Source organism: Leucopleurus acutus (assembly GCF_964270905.1).
Source record: "Leucopleurus acutus genome assembly, chromosome: 10".
Classification (NCBI taxonomy): Eukaryota; Metazoa; Chordata; class Mammalia; order Artiodactyla; family Delphinidae; genus Leucopleurus; species Leucopleurus acutus.
The window spans coordinates 11180930-11198800 of record NC_139153.1 but is presented as its reverse complement, the minus strand read 5'-3'; positions in this window follow the sequence as shown (position 1 = coordinate 11198800).

Genomic DNA, 17871 nt, shown 5'->3' with positions numbered 1-17871 from the left:
ACCTCCCCTATTCATCTCAAGAGGCTTATAGATGTAGAAGATGTGGACGTAGGGAACAAAAGTCCTTGGTGAAACTTGCAGTCTTTCTCTGCGCCTTTTGGGATGTAACTATTTTACCTAGACTTCTATAGGAACCAAGGTGATTCTTATTAAAAGCAAAAAACCTAGTGATTTTAAAACTAGGCCCCTGAAAAACCTCTACCACAAATACTAGTGAGAGGTTTCAGCCATCTGAGCAGGTAACCTTACTACATATGTCAAAAACACAATTTAGATCCAACTGTTCTTTTATAAACTAGTTCTTTTATAAGCATTGTCATACTCATCTCCTGTCTAAAATTTTAAAACAAAAGCTATAAGATCTCTGTGCCTGGCTATAGGTCTATATGTATATGTTCAGATGTGCGATTTTTATCTACTTCTAGATAGTATTGCCAGAATTAATTTGTAAAGAGCTTTATTTAACTGACTTAAAGACAAAGACTGTATAAATTAAATATACTTTCAGAAATAAAAACTAATCAAATGTTTTTCAAGTTCACATGACCTAGGATAATCTTCAGTAAGCGAAGTAAACAAAAGCTAGTTTGTTAGTTGGTTTAAAAAAAGCAGGTATTGGGCTTCCCTGGTGGCACAGTGGTTGAGTCTGCCTGCCGATGCAGGGGATGCGGGTTCGTGCCCCGGTCCAGGAGGATCCCACGGGCCGCGGAGCAGCTGGACCCGGGAGCCATGGCCGCTGAGCCTGCGCGTCCGGAGCCTGTGCTCCGCAACGGGAGAGGCCACAGCAGTGAGGGGCCCGCGTACCGCAAAAAAAAAAAAGCAGGTATTTTTTACAGTTATCAGCATTAAATATTAAATGAAGACTTTCATTCTACCTAGGTTTACTAAAAGTCAAATAATCTCATGTCATCTCACTATAGAACTTGTCAGCAAGAGAGGTAACTTAAGATGATAGTTAGTGGCTTAATGTCTCATAGAAATTTTCAGGAGTAATCTAAACATAATTGTTAACAAGTAAATTAAATAGATGTAAGAAAGATAAAAGTTTATAAATAACTTTCAACAATAATTATGCTTTATGATATATCTACTTAAAAATAATTTCCAAAATCTTTTTGGTAACTTGAAACGTTACAGTTACACTGAGATAAATTAAATGTTAGATATTTACTGAATATCTTGATCATTTACAAATAAGATAAACTAAGCATAAGTTTATTTACTTTTGGATTCATTTTAGTGGAACTAAAGATATTTGGGTCTTTTAGTAAACTGTTTTTTTTTCTGTTATATTGAAAAATTTACTATGAGAAAGAATATACTTCTAGAAATTATGATATCAATAAATTTTCTGATCCAGAATGCTAGTATAACAGTTCACAATTGCTTTTCAGTTTTCACTAGGGATTAAGGATTCTAAGGGTTAAGAATTCTAATCAAGAGGGAGGAGACAAGATGGCAGAGTGGAAGGACTTGAGCTCACCTTCCCTCATGAAAACACCAGAATCACGACTAACTGCTGAACAACCCTCAACAAAAAAGACTAAAACCTACCAAAAAAGATCCCCTACATCCAAAGACAAAGAAGAAGCCACACAAGAAGGTAGGAGGTGCAGTTCCACTATATAATCAAATTCCATACCCGCCAGGTGGGTGACCCACAAACTGGAAAACAATTATATCACAGTGGTTCTCTCACAGGAGTGAGAGTTCTGAGTCCCACGTCGGGCTCCCCAGCCTGAGCGTCTGGCATCGAGAGGAGGAGCCCCCAGAGTATTTGGCTTTGAAGGCCAGAGGGGCTTGAGTGCAGGAACGCCACAGGACTGGGGGAAATAGAGACTCCACTCCTGGAGGGCGCACACAGGTTTTCCACGTGCGCTGGGACCCAGTGCAAAGCAGTGACTACATGAGAGCCGGTCCAGACCTACCTGTGGGTCTTGGAGGGTCTCCTGGGGAGGCAGTGGTCGGCTGTGGCTCACTGTGGAGGCAAAGACACTGGTGGCGCAGGCGCCATGGACTGAGCTCTCCCGGAAGTTGCCATTTCGGCACAGAGACCTAGAAGAAACGAACAAATTCTTAGAAAGGTACAACCTTCCAAGACTGAACCAGGAAGAAATAGAAAATATGAACAGATCAATCACGAGTACTGAAATTGAAACTGTGATTTAAAAACTTACAGCGAACAAAAAGTACAGGATCAGGTGGCTTCACAGGCAAATTCTATCAAACATTTACAGAAGAGTTAACACCTATCCTTCTGAAATTAGTCCAAAAAACTGCAGAGGAAGGAACACTCCCAAGCTCATTCTACGAGGCCACCATGACCCTGATACCAAAACCAGACAAAGATACTGCAAAAAAAGAAAGCTACAGGCCAGTATCACTCATGAACATAGATGCAAAAATCCGCAACAAAATACTAGCAAACGGAATCCAACAACACATTAAAAGGATCCTACACCATGATCAAGTGGGATTTATCCAGGGATGCAAGGATTTTTCAATATCTGCAAATCAATCAGTGTGTTAATGCCACATCAACAAATTGAAGAATAAAAACCACATGGTCATCTCGATAGGTACAGAAAAAGCTTTTGAGAAAATTCAACACCAATTTATGATAAAAACTCTCTAGCAAGTGGCCATAGAGGGAAGCTACCTCAACATAATAAAGGCCATATATGACAGACCCACAGCAAACATCATTCTCAATGGTGAAGAACTAAAAGCGTTTCCTCTAAAACCAGGGACAAGACAAGGTTGCCCACTCTCACTACTATTATTCAACATAGTTTTGGAAGTTTTAGCCACAGCAATCAGAGAAGAAGAAGAACTAGAGGGAATCCAAATCGGAAAAGAAGAAGCAAAACTGTCCCTGTTTGCAGATGACATGATATACTATACATAGAGAATCCTAAAGATGCCACCAGAAAACTACTAGCGTTCATCAATGAATCTGGTAAAGTTAGGATACAAAATTAATACACAGAAACCTCTTGCATTTCTATACACTCACAACGAAAGACATTTGTGGAATGTAAGAAAAACGATACAAATGGACCAATTTACAAAACAGAAACAGACTCACAAAGGTAGAAAATCAACTTATGCTTACCACAGGGGAAAAGGTGGTGAGGGGAGGGATAAATTAGGAGTCTGGGATTAACATATCTACACTACTCTATATAAAATAATCAACAAGGACCTACTGTATAGCACAGGGAACTCCACACAATACTGGGTAATAACCTATGGGAAAAGAGTCTGAAAAAGAATGGGTCTATGTGTGCCACTAAATCACTTTGCTGTACTGCTGTACACCTGAAACTAACACAATATTGTAAAATCAACTATACTCCAATATAAAATAAAAAGTAAATTTAAAAATAAAAAGACCTAAAAATCAACTTATAGTTTACTGTGGAAAAAAAACTACTTAGAAATAATAAGGGTGAAAGGAAACAACTGTGTATGTTAAGTGGGCAAGGGAAGTAAAGTAAGTGGTGGCTGCAAAATGAGAAGATAACAAAAAGCACGGGACAGAATCCGAATGGAGACAAAACAGTGTAGAAAGTTCGTGCAAAAGCCAGCCTGGGAAAGGAATTTTATGTGTGCTCAAGCTGGCTAAGATTGGGATCGATTTATTTTTTAAAAATGAGTTTTAATATCAAAAGCACATCAATACCAAATTAGAATTTGGTTTTCTGTTAAAAAGAAAAAGTTTTCTTAGACTTCTGACCTGCTTTCGATAACAGATTGTAAAACTTTCCTTACCTTTAAGGAATCTACCTGGACTTTGTATCTTACCCAGATTTACTGTGCTTTGTGTTGTCTTTATCAGGTCTTTGATTACTTAAGAAAACTGGATCTTCTCAATACTACAACAGGTGAAGTTTAATTCACAACTGTGTTCACAACTTCTATTGTCACTCTGGTTAAATATATTATGAAGTTTTGTGTTTTTTTTGCGGTACGCGGGCCTCTCACTGTTGCAGCCTCTCCCGTTGCGGAGCACAGGCTCTGGACACGCAGGCTCAGCGGCCATGGCTCACGGGCCCGGCCGCTCCGCGGCATGTGGGATCTTCCCGGACCGGGGCACGAACCCGTGTCCCCTGCATTGGCAGGTGGACTCTCAACCACTGCGCCACCAGGGAAGCCCATATAATGAAGTATTATTTCATAATGATCTGTAATCCTGCCTAATCAAATATTCAAACCTTTTGACATTCCCAAAATTATAAACATGAGATAGGTATGATAATACAAAACTTACTAGTTTATAAAAGAACAGTTGGATCTAAATTATGTTTCTGAGAGATGGAGTAAGTTAAGATTACCTGCTCAGATGGCTTAAATTTTTCACTAGTATTTGCGGTAAAGCAAATTCTAAATTTTTGACTTCAAACTCATTTTGAGATTTCCCAGTGCACCCCTGGAAAATCTCAAAGGGTCTGTCTCTGGTAAAATATTAAAAAAATTAAGTTTATTTATTAAATTATACGGGAAGCCTTATCAAATTAAATGATGCTAAACCTTCTTAGGTTTTATTTGTATGGATGCATATTATTAATAAAAGTGTTCTAGAAATTGTACAAGATTCCTAGAAATCTGATATATCCTGATATAATACTATCAGTCATAACTGAAGTTATCTTAAAATGTATACCACAGAAATAACCAAAGTTTCTTGTCATTTCTGTAACCATGCGCATTTTAAGTCTTTTGTTATTGACCTGCAGTTACTGTTTTACTTTGATGCTTTTGCAAAACCGAAATTCATGGAACCGACCCTACTAAGTACTCCTGACCACTGACACCACTGTCACATTACAAGCTGTTAAACCTTAGCTGCATATTGAACAACTGATGAAGGCTCCACCTGACATCTGATTCTGGGCAAAGTCTGGAGACCTCAAAATCAAATAACTGACAAGGAAGAGAAATAGCTAACACAGAGGAAGACTGCTTCCTCCCAAGACTGTGGCTCACGAATATTTCTTTTCATTCCTCCTCCCTTCTCTGACCGTTCTTTTCCTAATGCTTACTCTAGGAAGGTTTCATGATTATTTTGTTTACCTTTTGCCTTGCTCTGATCTGGAAAGATAATTTCATTGTTCATATATCTCAGGCCATTGTGAAGGTGCGTAAACCAACCTCCAGATGACTGTTGGATTTGCCACAATGCCGGTGACGGTAGTCTTGCCCGTCACAAAGTTCTCCTTGATTGCCAGTGCCTCAGTTTCCCTGAAATAAACAGCCTCCTCTCTTTTGTATCAGACTCCCTGATTCTGGACATCCATTTCCCTGTCTCTGCTTAGCAGCCCCAAACCCTGGGAACCTTGTGTCTAGGCTTTCTACAAACCTCCCGTGTGGTCTATAGAACCTCAAATTTTACTGGCCTCCCTGGCTGTCATCTTTCCAGTCCTGAGCCACAGACTCGAATGCAAAGTACCAGGGGACATTCATAATTCACACTTTGCTTCCTTTGGCAGATCCCTATTTCCCTGGCTAGGAGTAAGAGAAAAGAAGGCTGTGATCAGGAATCTCTCCTTAACTCTTGGGGATACTGCAGAATCTACTGCTAAAGCAAAATCCCTAGCAAAATCCCACAGCAAAATCTGTGGCCAAAGTTGTTCTTAATAATAAGATAACCTTCGATTACCTTTTTCAGCTGAGTCAGGAGGTGTTTGTGCCATGGCCATCCACCACTTGCTGCACTTGGATTGACATCTCTAGGGAAGATGACACTCAGCTACAATAAGATCACTGAATAAGCCAGTTGGCTTGAAAAAGTGACTCCTTCATTTGGGTCTTTCTTTGCCATATTTGATTCTGAGTGGTTTGGGTCTTGGGGACCCATACCTGAAGTACAGTCCAAACATTGGGAATTATCCTGCTTAGAATGATCAAAGCAGTCTCCCCGGTGCACTGTATTCTCTCAAAAGCTTTAAATGCATGCTCAAATAAATAATCACCATAAGACCAGAACTTCAGAAAAGGAATGAGAATGACTAAATTAAAGACTGTGAACCTGACCCTGTGACCTGTGAATGCCACTCAGAGACTCAGCAAAAAGCTGTGAGAGCTCCAGAGCAGTAGCTGGTCATGGTGCTGATGCCTTAAATTTTGATCACATCTCTCAGTTAATCTGAGAGTCTGGTCAACAGTGCGCAGCAGGGTGGGGGTTGAGGGGGAGGATTGTTACAAACAGCAGAACCAAAATGGAGTCACTGACGCTAAGCCCCATGTCACCACACTGAGACACTCACAGCTCTGGCTTTCTCAGAAATAAATCTTAAACCAGTGCCTCAAAAATCTCCTGATTGGCACTAGTAGGTAATCTGCTGGATAGACCCCCTGCCATCCCCTAAAGGACGGTAACCTTGCCATAACCAACCTGATATTCTGCCTAGTATAACTGCCTCCTTCCTGTTTCCCCTGCCTGTAAAAATTTTTCATTTAGCACAGCTCCTCAGAGCTCCTTTTCATCTGTTAGACTGGATGCTGTTTGATCATGAATCATTAAAGCCAGTAAGATTTAAAAATTTACTCAGTTTTGGTTTTTTAACATTAAGAATCCATGATGGAGGAAGTACTACTCAGTAATAAGGGGTCATGTTAAGCACAAAGAATTTAAGTAAAAGTATTTTTAAAATAGACATATGGCTGCAGAAAATAATCCTGTCCCTTCTAAATCATTGTGACTTGGAGAAACATCCAAAGGATACTCCAAAAGAAAGAACTCATTATGATGGGTAAAAGTAATAAAGAATATTAAATTTTATTTGGGATTCTCTACTTTCAAAAGTAGGGACTGGCATACTTTTAAAGTTTCTATCAAACAGGTCACTTTTAAAGTTAGAGCTTAAAGACAAACTATTTTTAAAGTTCACTCATTTTCTAAATAAATGACATTGCACATTATATAAAGATATACATACTAGTACAATGAGAAATTTACCAACCTCAGGAAAGTTAAGAGGTTTAGGTACATTAGTTCCTTGGAAACAGACTCTTCAACTTCCATAATTAAAAAGAAATCCAACTCTGAGGTCTATTTATTATAGAAAAATTGATTCATAACTATACGTGAAATTTGTGTTTCATTAAACAGCTTTTCTAAAGAACTGACTACTGTTCTAATGGCCTTGTTTACTTAAACAATTAAATTAGCATTTAATGAGAAAGAAAAGTTGTCGCCAATTAAAGACCAAAGTAATACAAACACTACATTTTCCAGCAATTAATTGATAACTTGCTTGCGATGGGCTATCTAACAATTAACCAGGGGAACATTTCTAGGAAATAGAAAGCGTTAATGCAAATGTGTTCTGGACTAATTTGTTTCAAATCCATTTACCATATTATCTAATCTGGCATAAGCAGAAAACCTCTAAGAAAGATTAATATTCAAAAACACCTCTAAAGCCTCCTGGTGTTGGGAGCCCTAATTGTTTTGGCAACATAAATTGTTAAAGGAAGGAATTTCTAAGGGCATCCATCACAGGCATCTGAATAAAAACAGGAGAATAAAGAGTTTTCCAGATGTTTCCCTGTATGTTATAGACTGGCAGCTCTCAACCCATGTGACTATTGACGTACTCAAGCTGACATTCCCACGGCAGTGGTCGGGGCCATGCGTGGTTACAGGTGTCTTATCTAAACACCATCTCTATCACCAACAAAGCATCCTGCAAGGGACTTTGAGAGGCATCATGAACCTTGACTCCTCCTTATTTCATGTTTAAAACGTCATTAATTTTTTTTTACCTTGACCTTTTAACACTTATTAATTCAAAATTGAATGTGGCCCACAGTGGCTCCCTGTGCTGAGTCATTACACAACTGTTAAGAATTGTTAAAATAGAACTTACCTTTTCAACTCCTACGAGTGGGATCCAAGACGTTTACCTCTTCAGGTAACATGTTGAATGCTCATCCAACTGTCTGGCTGTTCGATTAGTCAATGTGACATTCGACTATTTAGAAGGAGAAAAGAAACACTGGCATGGTGTAAATGAAATATCACATCAGGGTTTCCTAAGCTCAGCACTACTGACATTACGGACAGGATAACTCTTTCTTGTAGAGGGCGCTCTTATGCACGGCAGGATGTTTAGCAACATTCTTGGTTTCTACCCACTCGATGTCAGTAGCAGCCCCCAGGATGACACCTAAAATGTCTCCAGACATTGCCAAATGGCCCCTGGGGGGCAAAATCACCCCCAGTTGAGAACTGCTGTCTAGACTGCCAACCAAGTATGCACTGCTCACGTGCGCCTTGGGTGGCTGTGTTGGCAAAGCCCTGGGACCCAGTTATTCAGAGTGACATGGCATGTACTTATGATAAGCAGTCCTGACCCTACTCAAGTTCTTTTCTGAAAGAAAAGGAAAATCTTCATACAGTTTGAAAACCAAAGGCAATGGGCCATGATAAAATCACCTACCGCAGTCACGTTTTCTCTCCTTTCCAGGGAGAGCCAAATGAGGTATTTGACAAAAGAAATTCATAGGTTGCTACAAGTTTTCGGTTCATTTTTTAGAGGCAAATTGAATCTATTTTCCCGAACGGTGTGGCATTAATCACCAGGAAAATGTTCGTACACGCAGGAGCTATCCCTATCCTGGGCTTTTGAAATACAGCAATCTTAAGTGTTCTGCGGGAAAACAAGTCTTGTGTTGACCCATAGTTCATCTACTGATGATATCATCTTCATCTGCGCAGACAGTAGAGATAAATTACATGAGTTCTGTTAAGGCTTGAACACCACCCCTCTATCCCAATAGAACAGTCAGAAAAAAAGATAATTTTTCTCAGTATCACCACTACCTTCAGTCTGTGTGAAATTATTACCTCCATACACAGAAAAGCAAAGGACCTCTAACTATTTATTCCACTCAAGTTGTCAAACTGAAACAGAGTGAAAATGCCAATAATTTACAGCTAGGCCTTATTACACTTCTAGTATATCATAAATGGAAACCTGAACACATTATAGGCAGCTTCCATCAATAAAAGAAATACAGCTGGCCAGGCTAGGGTGAACCAAAATGTATGTGCACAAGCCCTCACCAAAAGGAATGCACATTTAAGTCTTCCTTAAAGATACTTTTTCCATCACTTTTTATGCTCTTTTGACTTGACAATGTGGATCTTTTATTTCTGCACCCCGAAGTGTCTAGCACTGGGCCTGGCACTGAGAAAGCATGAGACAAAAAATGTTATTTGAATAAATGGGTCAATAACAGCTAATTCTTTTTGTATCAGATAAGGTGGTAACATTATAATTACACAGCAGTGTGACTCATACGTAGTGAAACAAGGAAAAACAAGTACATCTGTCATTTCTTTGAGTCTAAAAATTGAGCAAAATAAATTGACGTTGATGAAAATAAGAATCTGTTTTATAGAATTTTGTAAGGTATACAGAAGTTTTGGTAAGCAGAAATCCAGGTGAGATTGAAACTAGAAAACTGTTCGATGCACTGTGTTTTTAAAAATATACTTTAAAATATCATTTTATAAAAACAATTTAATGTAACACATAATTGTAGAATACTTGGAAAATATAAAAACAGGTATTATTTAATTCTTGTAATTCTCCTAATTGCATTTCCTAGATATAATAGAATTAATTTATTGGTTCATTTTATGTAGAAATTGTTACAATTATTTCACCTAATCCAATAAATATATCTGATTCTTTAACAATATACTGGAAACGTCTTAAATAAACATACTCTTTTTTTCTTTTTCTTTTTTTTTTTTTTTTTTTTTTTTTTGCAGTACACGGGCCTCTCACTGTTGCAGCCTCTCCCGTTGCGGAGCACAGGCTCTGGACGTGCAGGCTCAGCGGCCATGGCTCACGGGCCCAGCCGCTCCGTGGCATATGGGATCTTCCTGGACCGGGGCACAAACCCGTGTCCACTGCATCGGCAGGCGGACTCTCAACCACTGCTCCACCAGGGAAGCCCAACACATTCTTTTTAAGGGTTGTGTAAGATTTCACTAGAAGGTGTACTGAGAATGATAATCATATACCTATTACTGGCTATTTAGAATATTTCCATATTTCTCAGGTAAGAAAATATAATTGCTAACTATTACCCATGTATTTTGTGTACCTTGCACTTGGAATTACTATCTGCGGCTATGTCTATTTTTAAGCGTCTTGTTATATCTCACCAACTGTTATGGGTTGAATTCTGTCGCCCTCAAATTCACACGTTGAAACTCTAACCCCCAGTATCTTGGGACGAGTCCTTATTGAGAAACAGGGTCATTGCTGATGTTTTATGTTAAGATGAGGTCATACTGGAGTAGGATGGGTCTTCATGCCTGTATGACTGGAACCTTATTAAAAGGGGAAATCTGGACACAGACACGCATGGAGGAGAGACAAGGTAAAGAGACGCGAGAACACGGCATCTACAAGGAGATGAGGAGAGGGGCCTGGAACAGATCTTTCCTCCCAGCCTCAGAAGGAACCAGCCCTACTGACACCTTGCTTTTGTACTTGTAGCCTCCAGAACTGTGAGACAATAAACTATAGCAGTTTAATCCACTCAGTTCATGCAACTTTGTTACCGCAGCCCTATCAAACTAATACCCCAACCAACACTGCAGAAGATTTCTTAGTCAAAACTCCTTTCTCCCTAGCCAGTCCCACACCTTCACTAGCACTTAAAATAGTTTTGTTAAGAATTTTCTTTTTAAGCTTTTACTATGTTTCATTTCCAGGTCGGTTTTCCTCTATTTTCCTTCGTCCAGCCCAGTCTTTATAGTGGGCATTTTCTCAACTTACTATTCCAATGGTGTTGAAATAATTAAAAAACAATAATAACAGTAGCTAATATTGAATACTTTCTATGTTCAGGCTTCATGCTAAATTAAGCTCTTTATGTTAATGATCTCCTTAATTGCCATGATGATGAACTCAGGGAAATGAAGTGTCATCTCCATCCTTCTTTTGTTTTGGTCGGTCATATAAGTCACGTCCCGTGCATTTCAGACATTCATTATATGTTGACAGCTTTGCTACTCTGGCCTAAGTCTTTAAAAATGATTATGCCCTGATGCAGAGTTTTAACTAGCTAAACTCTAAGTACAGTGGTCCTCAGAAAAGTAGATGAGAATTGGCATTGGGGTGGCATTTATTCCAGGCAGGAGGGAGGAGTGTTCAGACGGCTGCAAAGCCAGAGAGGATGCAAATGTTGCTAAGTGAGTGATGGCAAGTGGCAAGGATAATTACGCTGGAACCTGAGGGCAGAGCAAGAGACAGCTAGCTGTTGGGGTTTGGGGAGCAGAGAGCGGTGGAGGCCAGGGCAGTCGTGAGTGAGGTGGCTGGCTGGTGAGTGCAGTGAACAGGGCTGGACTCGGCAGACCAGGGCAGACCTGAGGGGTGGGCTGACTGGGCAGGGTCTGGGAACAGGGGGACTGGAGGAGTTTGTGGCAAGGCAAGGTGGGCTGCGTGTGGCAAGAAAAGACAAAGGGAAGTTAATGAGGGGAGGATGGGCCGACAGCAGTTCTGGATTTTTGTCACCTCGGTTGCAGCTGCTCGTTAATGCCGGGCTTGCTTTCGGGAGACAGCTTGTCAAAGCCTGATGTTAGCAAACGTCTCACATAAGCACCGTGCAAACACAACCAGGGTGGCGTTTAAGGGAGAAGGAAGTTTTTCTGTGTTTTGGTTTGCTGATAACAATCTATTTCTTACTATCAGTGAAGGGACTTGGATTTTACCCTTTGACTCTAATTGTGCTTTACTCTGAACTTTTTGAACTGGAAGGGACGGACCATCTAGGAACTGTGTGATCTCAGATTTACTGGGTGGGACGTCTGAAGAGGCCTAAAGAACTCTGGTATTTTAAATAGAGTGAAGCTCTGAAGCAGGTGGGGACATGCATTTATTAATTCATGCCAACACCACCTTCTCCAACAGGAGTGTCTGACCTCAGCTCAGTTAATGCTCTTTAAGATTCTGCACCCAATTCTGATGCAGAGGGTTTTCCCACACCACCAAGCAATTCTCGAACATCAGTTGAACATCCTACAAGTGTCCACCTGGAGACAGCATCAGATTCCAAAGGTTAAGGCCTCAGACCCACAACGTTGCCTCCACTTCAGATGCCAATCACAAGTCCAAGTTGTCACCTGTGCTTCTGAATGACTGGCTATAAATCAGAGGTTCCGACCACCCCCTCCTTGGGGTCAGTTAATTTGCTAGAGCAGCTCACAGAACTCAGGGAACCAGTTTACTCACTAGACTACCAGTTTATTACAAAGGATGTTAAAGGATTCACGTCAATAGCCAGATGAAGAGAGAAATAGGGAGACGTTTCCAACAAAGGAGCTTCTGTCCTCAAGGAGCTCGGAGCCTGGCACAGTGGCATGTGGAAGGGTTCTGGTTCACCAACCTGGAAGCTCCCCAGTCTCGCTCTTATGAGTTTTTTTGAGGAGGTTACATTACATAAACCTGATTGATTAAATCATTGTCAACTGGTGACTGATTCGATCTCCAGCCCCTGTCCTTAGAAATCAAGGGATGGGCTTAAAAGTGACAACCCTCTAATCATGGGGTTGGCTCCTCTGGCGACCAGCCCCCATCCTTAGGCGCTTTCCAGAAGTCACCTCATTAGCATAATAAAAGACATTTACGACTCTCATCATTTAGGACATTCTACAGCTTTTAGGAGCTCTGTGCCAGAAATGAAGACTAAATATATATTTCTCATTATAAATCACAAGAGCATACTCTCTCTACCCGAAAGAGTTAATGCTGACTCCTGGCTTCATCTTTCCTGCCACCACAGCTGCTAATGTATTCTTCCAAGGGTGGGACATGGATATTTGATGCCTTCACCGAGACCTTGCCTGTCTACTGCAAAAGACTGTGTCCAGTTATGTGCAACAAAATGCCTATTTACGCGCAAGGCTAAATATCAATTTGGCTCAACTGCAGCTGAAGCAACAGCCATAATCCTGTGTGTGTTTCTTCTGGCAGTTCATCAATTACGTTTAGAACTGTCTAGCAGTAAAAGATTATGTGCTTGGATTTCTCTGGTTTGAAGTTCATTCATCTTAGATTCTGGCAGCCCTCCTTGTGCCGCCTGCTACTGCTATTCGCTACTCATTCCTTCTCTAATCACACCCACTCACAAACCAAACATTTTCGAAACATTAGCCAAATTTCTTTACCTATTGGGTATTGATTTTGTGTCCCTTTTCTTCACTCAGCAAGGATTTTCTACTAACCCAGGAATGTACAGAAAATGATTTTATGAAGCTTTTGCTGGCTGATCATTCATCCGTTCATTTTATCTTTCAATCAAAATGCACTGAGTGATTTGGGGCGGGGCTAGGTTCTGGGAATGTGGCAGTGAACAAAAACAGCCTTTTTTTAAGGTGGTACTTGCCAGGATGGCACTATAGTCTAGTGATAACAGCTGTAGATGTGAGGGTTCCCCAGGATTCCTGTCACCTCTATCTACTGCATCATCGCCCCAAGGCAAGACTTCCAAAGTCATTCAAGATATATAAACAGTTCTCTGGGGAACTTGGCAATTGCCAAGAGGAATGGTGGCACTGGTATAAAAAAGGCCTGGGACTGGGCGTTCCCAGGCAGCGGCTTGTGTTTGCAATACAATCTGCTGGCATCTTACATGCAGTTGATTCCATCCCTTTGCATTTTCTCTGCTCTACACCCTGAGAATTGATCCACAGCAACGGAATCCTTTTCAAATCAGAAAAGGAATGTTTCACAAAGGCTTCTTTTCCCCAAGAGCATGTGCAGGATCAAGGTCGAAGTTGCTAAGTTCTACTTTGGTTTAACACTTGATAATGTCATTGTCTCCACAGGAAAGCTTTCGTGGTCTTAACACACAGCAGGCATGACATTTGACTATAACATCCTGTAATCTTGGATGCATTTTGCAGGAGCCTGTGCTTATTTGACCATTTAAGTTCTATGTAACTGTAAGGCTGGTGTTTCACCAGCGATTGACAGACTCTTTCTTCCCATCAATCCTACTGGGGTGTCAGGGGCCTTGACCAAGGCCAAGAGAAGAGCAGTCTCACCTTCTCCCCTAGCCCTCGCTTCCTCTCACAAAGTTCCTTTGGTGTGCAAGGCACTGGGGATAAAAAATGGATGAGACACAGCTCTGCCTAGTCTAGTGGGAGGAACCAGCAGAACGTACCTCGTTTTAACGTAACGTAACAATTAAGAAAATTACAAATAATCGCAAAGACCAGAGTTTCGACTAGGACTTCAGGATAGGATGAGATTTAGTGATAGGAGAAGACCTGGGATAGGGAATTGTCTCTACCTATTATTTGATAATAAAAGCAGGTTTTTATACTTCCTGCAAATAAAAGCCATGTTCTGAAGTAGATACTACAACAAATAACTATAGTGAAGCAATAGAGGGCCCGTGAAGAAAATCTGTGCAGATTTTGGTGTTGCGATGAGCACAGTGGTGGGAGTGATGAGTTCTCCCCTGAGATCCCCCCCTCTTTGGGACACTGACAGGTCTTGGCACATCCTCAAATACAAGGAGCTATTAAAAATAAAATAGGCTGCTTGGACAATCATAAAGGTTTGAGAGACAACCAAGAGCTATGGCAGGGTGGAACAATAAGGCTCATCTCCTACACAAGGCTACTCCCTCAAGACTGAGAGAGCTGGTGGTTTTATTTCATGCATAGAAATCAACAAAGTGAGTCTAGCAAAGTGAATAAATGGAGAAATATGTTTCAAGTGAAAGAACAAGATAAAATCTCAGTGGGGGGGCATACCTAGAGCTAAAAGTAATGGTCATACAGATGATCAAAGAACTCAGGAAAAGAATGGATGAACATAGTGATAACTTCCACAAAGAAGTAGAAAATGTGGGAAAGCACCAACTAGAAGTCATGAGCTGAAGAATAATATTACTGAACTGAAAAATGTACTAGAGTGGTTCAACAGCACACTAGCTGAAGTAGAAGATGGAATCAGTGAACTCACCCAGTTAGAGCAGCAAAAAGAAAAAGGAAGGAGAAAAAATGATGATGGCTTAAAATACAGGTGCCCAAATCAAGCAGACCAATATCTGCGCTACAGGGGTCCCAGAAGGAGAAGAGAGAGTGAAAGGAGCAGAAAACTTATTTAAATCAATAATGCCTGAAAACCTCCCTAAATTGTGTGAGGAAACAGACATCCAGATCAAGGAAGCTCAGAAAATTCCAAGTCGGATGAACCCAAAGATGTCCACACCAAGACACATTATAATTAAAATGTCAAAAGTTAAAGATAAGGAAAGAATCTTACATGCAGCAAGAGAAAAATAACTTGTTATGTACAAGGGTACCCTTATAAGATTATGAGAAGACTTTCCAGCAGAAACTTTGCAAGCCAGAAGGGAGTGGCACAATATATTTAAAGTGCTGAAAGAACAAAAAAATTTCCAATGAAGAATACACTATCTGGCAAAGTAATCATTCAGAGTTTAAAGAGAGACAAAGAGTTTTTCAGACAAGCTAAAGCTAAAGGAGTTTATCACCACTAAACTACTCTCACAAAAAAATATTAAAGGGACTTCTTTAAACTGAAAGACCACTAATTACTAACAAAAAACATATAAAAGTATAAATTTCACTGGTAAAGGTAAATACATAGTAAAGGTAGTGGGTTAATCACTTCTAAAGCTAATATGGAGTTTAAAAGACAAAAGTATTAAAAATAAATCTAAAGATAATAATTAGTTAAGGGATATACAAGATAAAAAGATCAGAGATGTGACATCAAAAATATAAAACGTGGGGGGAAGTAAAAATGTAAAGCTTTAAAATGTGTTCAAATTTATGTTGTTATAAATTTAAAGTAGACTGTTATAAGTTATATGTAAGCTTCACGGTAACCACTATGCAAAAAATTATAGTAGATATACAAAAAATAAAGAGAAAGGAATATACACATATCAGTAAACAAATTTATTAAAGCACAAATGAATAGAATAAAAGAAGAAGGAACAGAGAACTACTAAATAGCCCCCCCCCAAAAATAAAATAAATAATGAATAAAATAGCAAAAAGTATATACCTATCAATAACTACTTTAAATGTTTATAGTCTAAATGATTCAATAAAAAGACAGAGTGGCTGAATGGAGTAAAAAAAAGATCCATTGATATGCTGCCTACAGGATACTTCAGATGTAAGGACACATACAGACTGCAAGTGAAGGGCTAGAAGAAGATACTCCCTGAAAATGGAAACCAAAGAAAGCTGGGGTAGCAATAATTATACGAGACAAAATGACTTTAAAACAATGACTAATAAGGGACAAAAAAGGATATTACATGATGAAAAGGGATCAGTCCCACAAGAGGACATAAAATTTGTAAATATTTATGCACCCAACATAGGAGCACCTAAATATATAAAGCAAGTATTAACAGACCTAAAGGGAGAAATAGACAGCAATAAAATAATGATAGGGGTCTTTAATACCCTGCTTACATCAATGGATAGATCATCCAGAAAATCAATAAGGAGACAATGGCCTTAAACAACATGTCAGACCAGACTAACTTAACAGATACATATAGAACATTCCATCCAAAAGCAACAGAATACACATTCTTCTCAAGTGCACATTGAACATTCTCCAGGATAGACCATATGTTAGGCTACAAAATAAATTTTAGTAATTTGAGAAGACACAGATCATATCAAGCATCTCTTCTAATCACAGTAGTTTAAAACTAGAAGTTAGTTATAAACATAAAACTGGAAAATTCACAAATATATGGAAGTACTAATGGGTCAATGAAGAAGTAAAAAAATACTGAGGCACACAAAAATGGAAATAGAAGATACCAAAATTTATGGAATGCAGAAAAAGCAGTCTAAGAGGGAAGTTCATAGTGATAAATATCTACATCACGAGATGAAAAATCTCAAATGCCCTAACTTTACTCTCAAGGAACTAGAATAAGAACACACAAAGCCCTGAGTTAGCAGAAAAAAGGAGAACACAATGATCAGAGCAAAAGTAAATGAATTAGAGACTAAAAAGATGATATATAAGATCAATAAAACTAAGAGCTATATCTCTGAAAAGATAAACCAATTGTCAAACCTTTAGCTAGCCTCACCAAGGAAAAGAGAGAGGACTCAAATAAAATCAGAAACAAAAGAGGAGATGTTACACCTGAAACCACAGAAATACCAAGGATCACAGGGGACTAATATAAACAATAATGCACCAATAAATTGGAAAATTTAGAAGAAATGAATACATTCCTAGAAACATGCAGTCTACACTGAGACTGAATCATGAAGAAATGTAAAAGTTGAATAGACCAATTATTAGTATAGAGATTGAATTGGTAATTTAAAAAATCCCTCTCAACAAAACAGTTCATGACCAGACAGCTTCACTGGTGAATTCTACCACACATTTAAGAAAGAATTAATACCAATCCTTCCCAAACTTTTCCAATAATAGAACAAGAGGCAACAATTCCAAACTCATCTCATAAGGCTAGCATTATTTTGATACCAAAACCAGCGAAGGATGACACAAGAAAGAAAATTACTGGCCAGTATTCCTGATGAACACAGATGCAAAAATCCTCAACAAAATATTAGTAAACCAAATTCAACAATACAGTAAAAGGCTCATATACCATGATCATGTGGGATTTACCCCAGGGATGCAAGAATGGTTCAACACCTGCAAATCAATCAGTGTGATACATCACACAAAGAAAATGAATAAAAATCATACAATCATTGCAATAGATTCAGAAAAAATACTTGAGAATATTTCAATCCATCTACGATAAAAATCTCAACAATGTGGGTATAGAACAAACATACTTCACCATAAT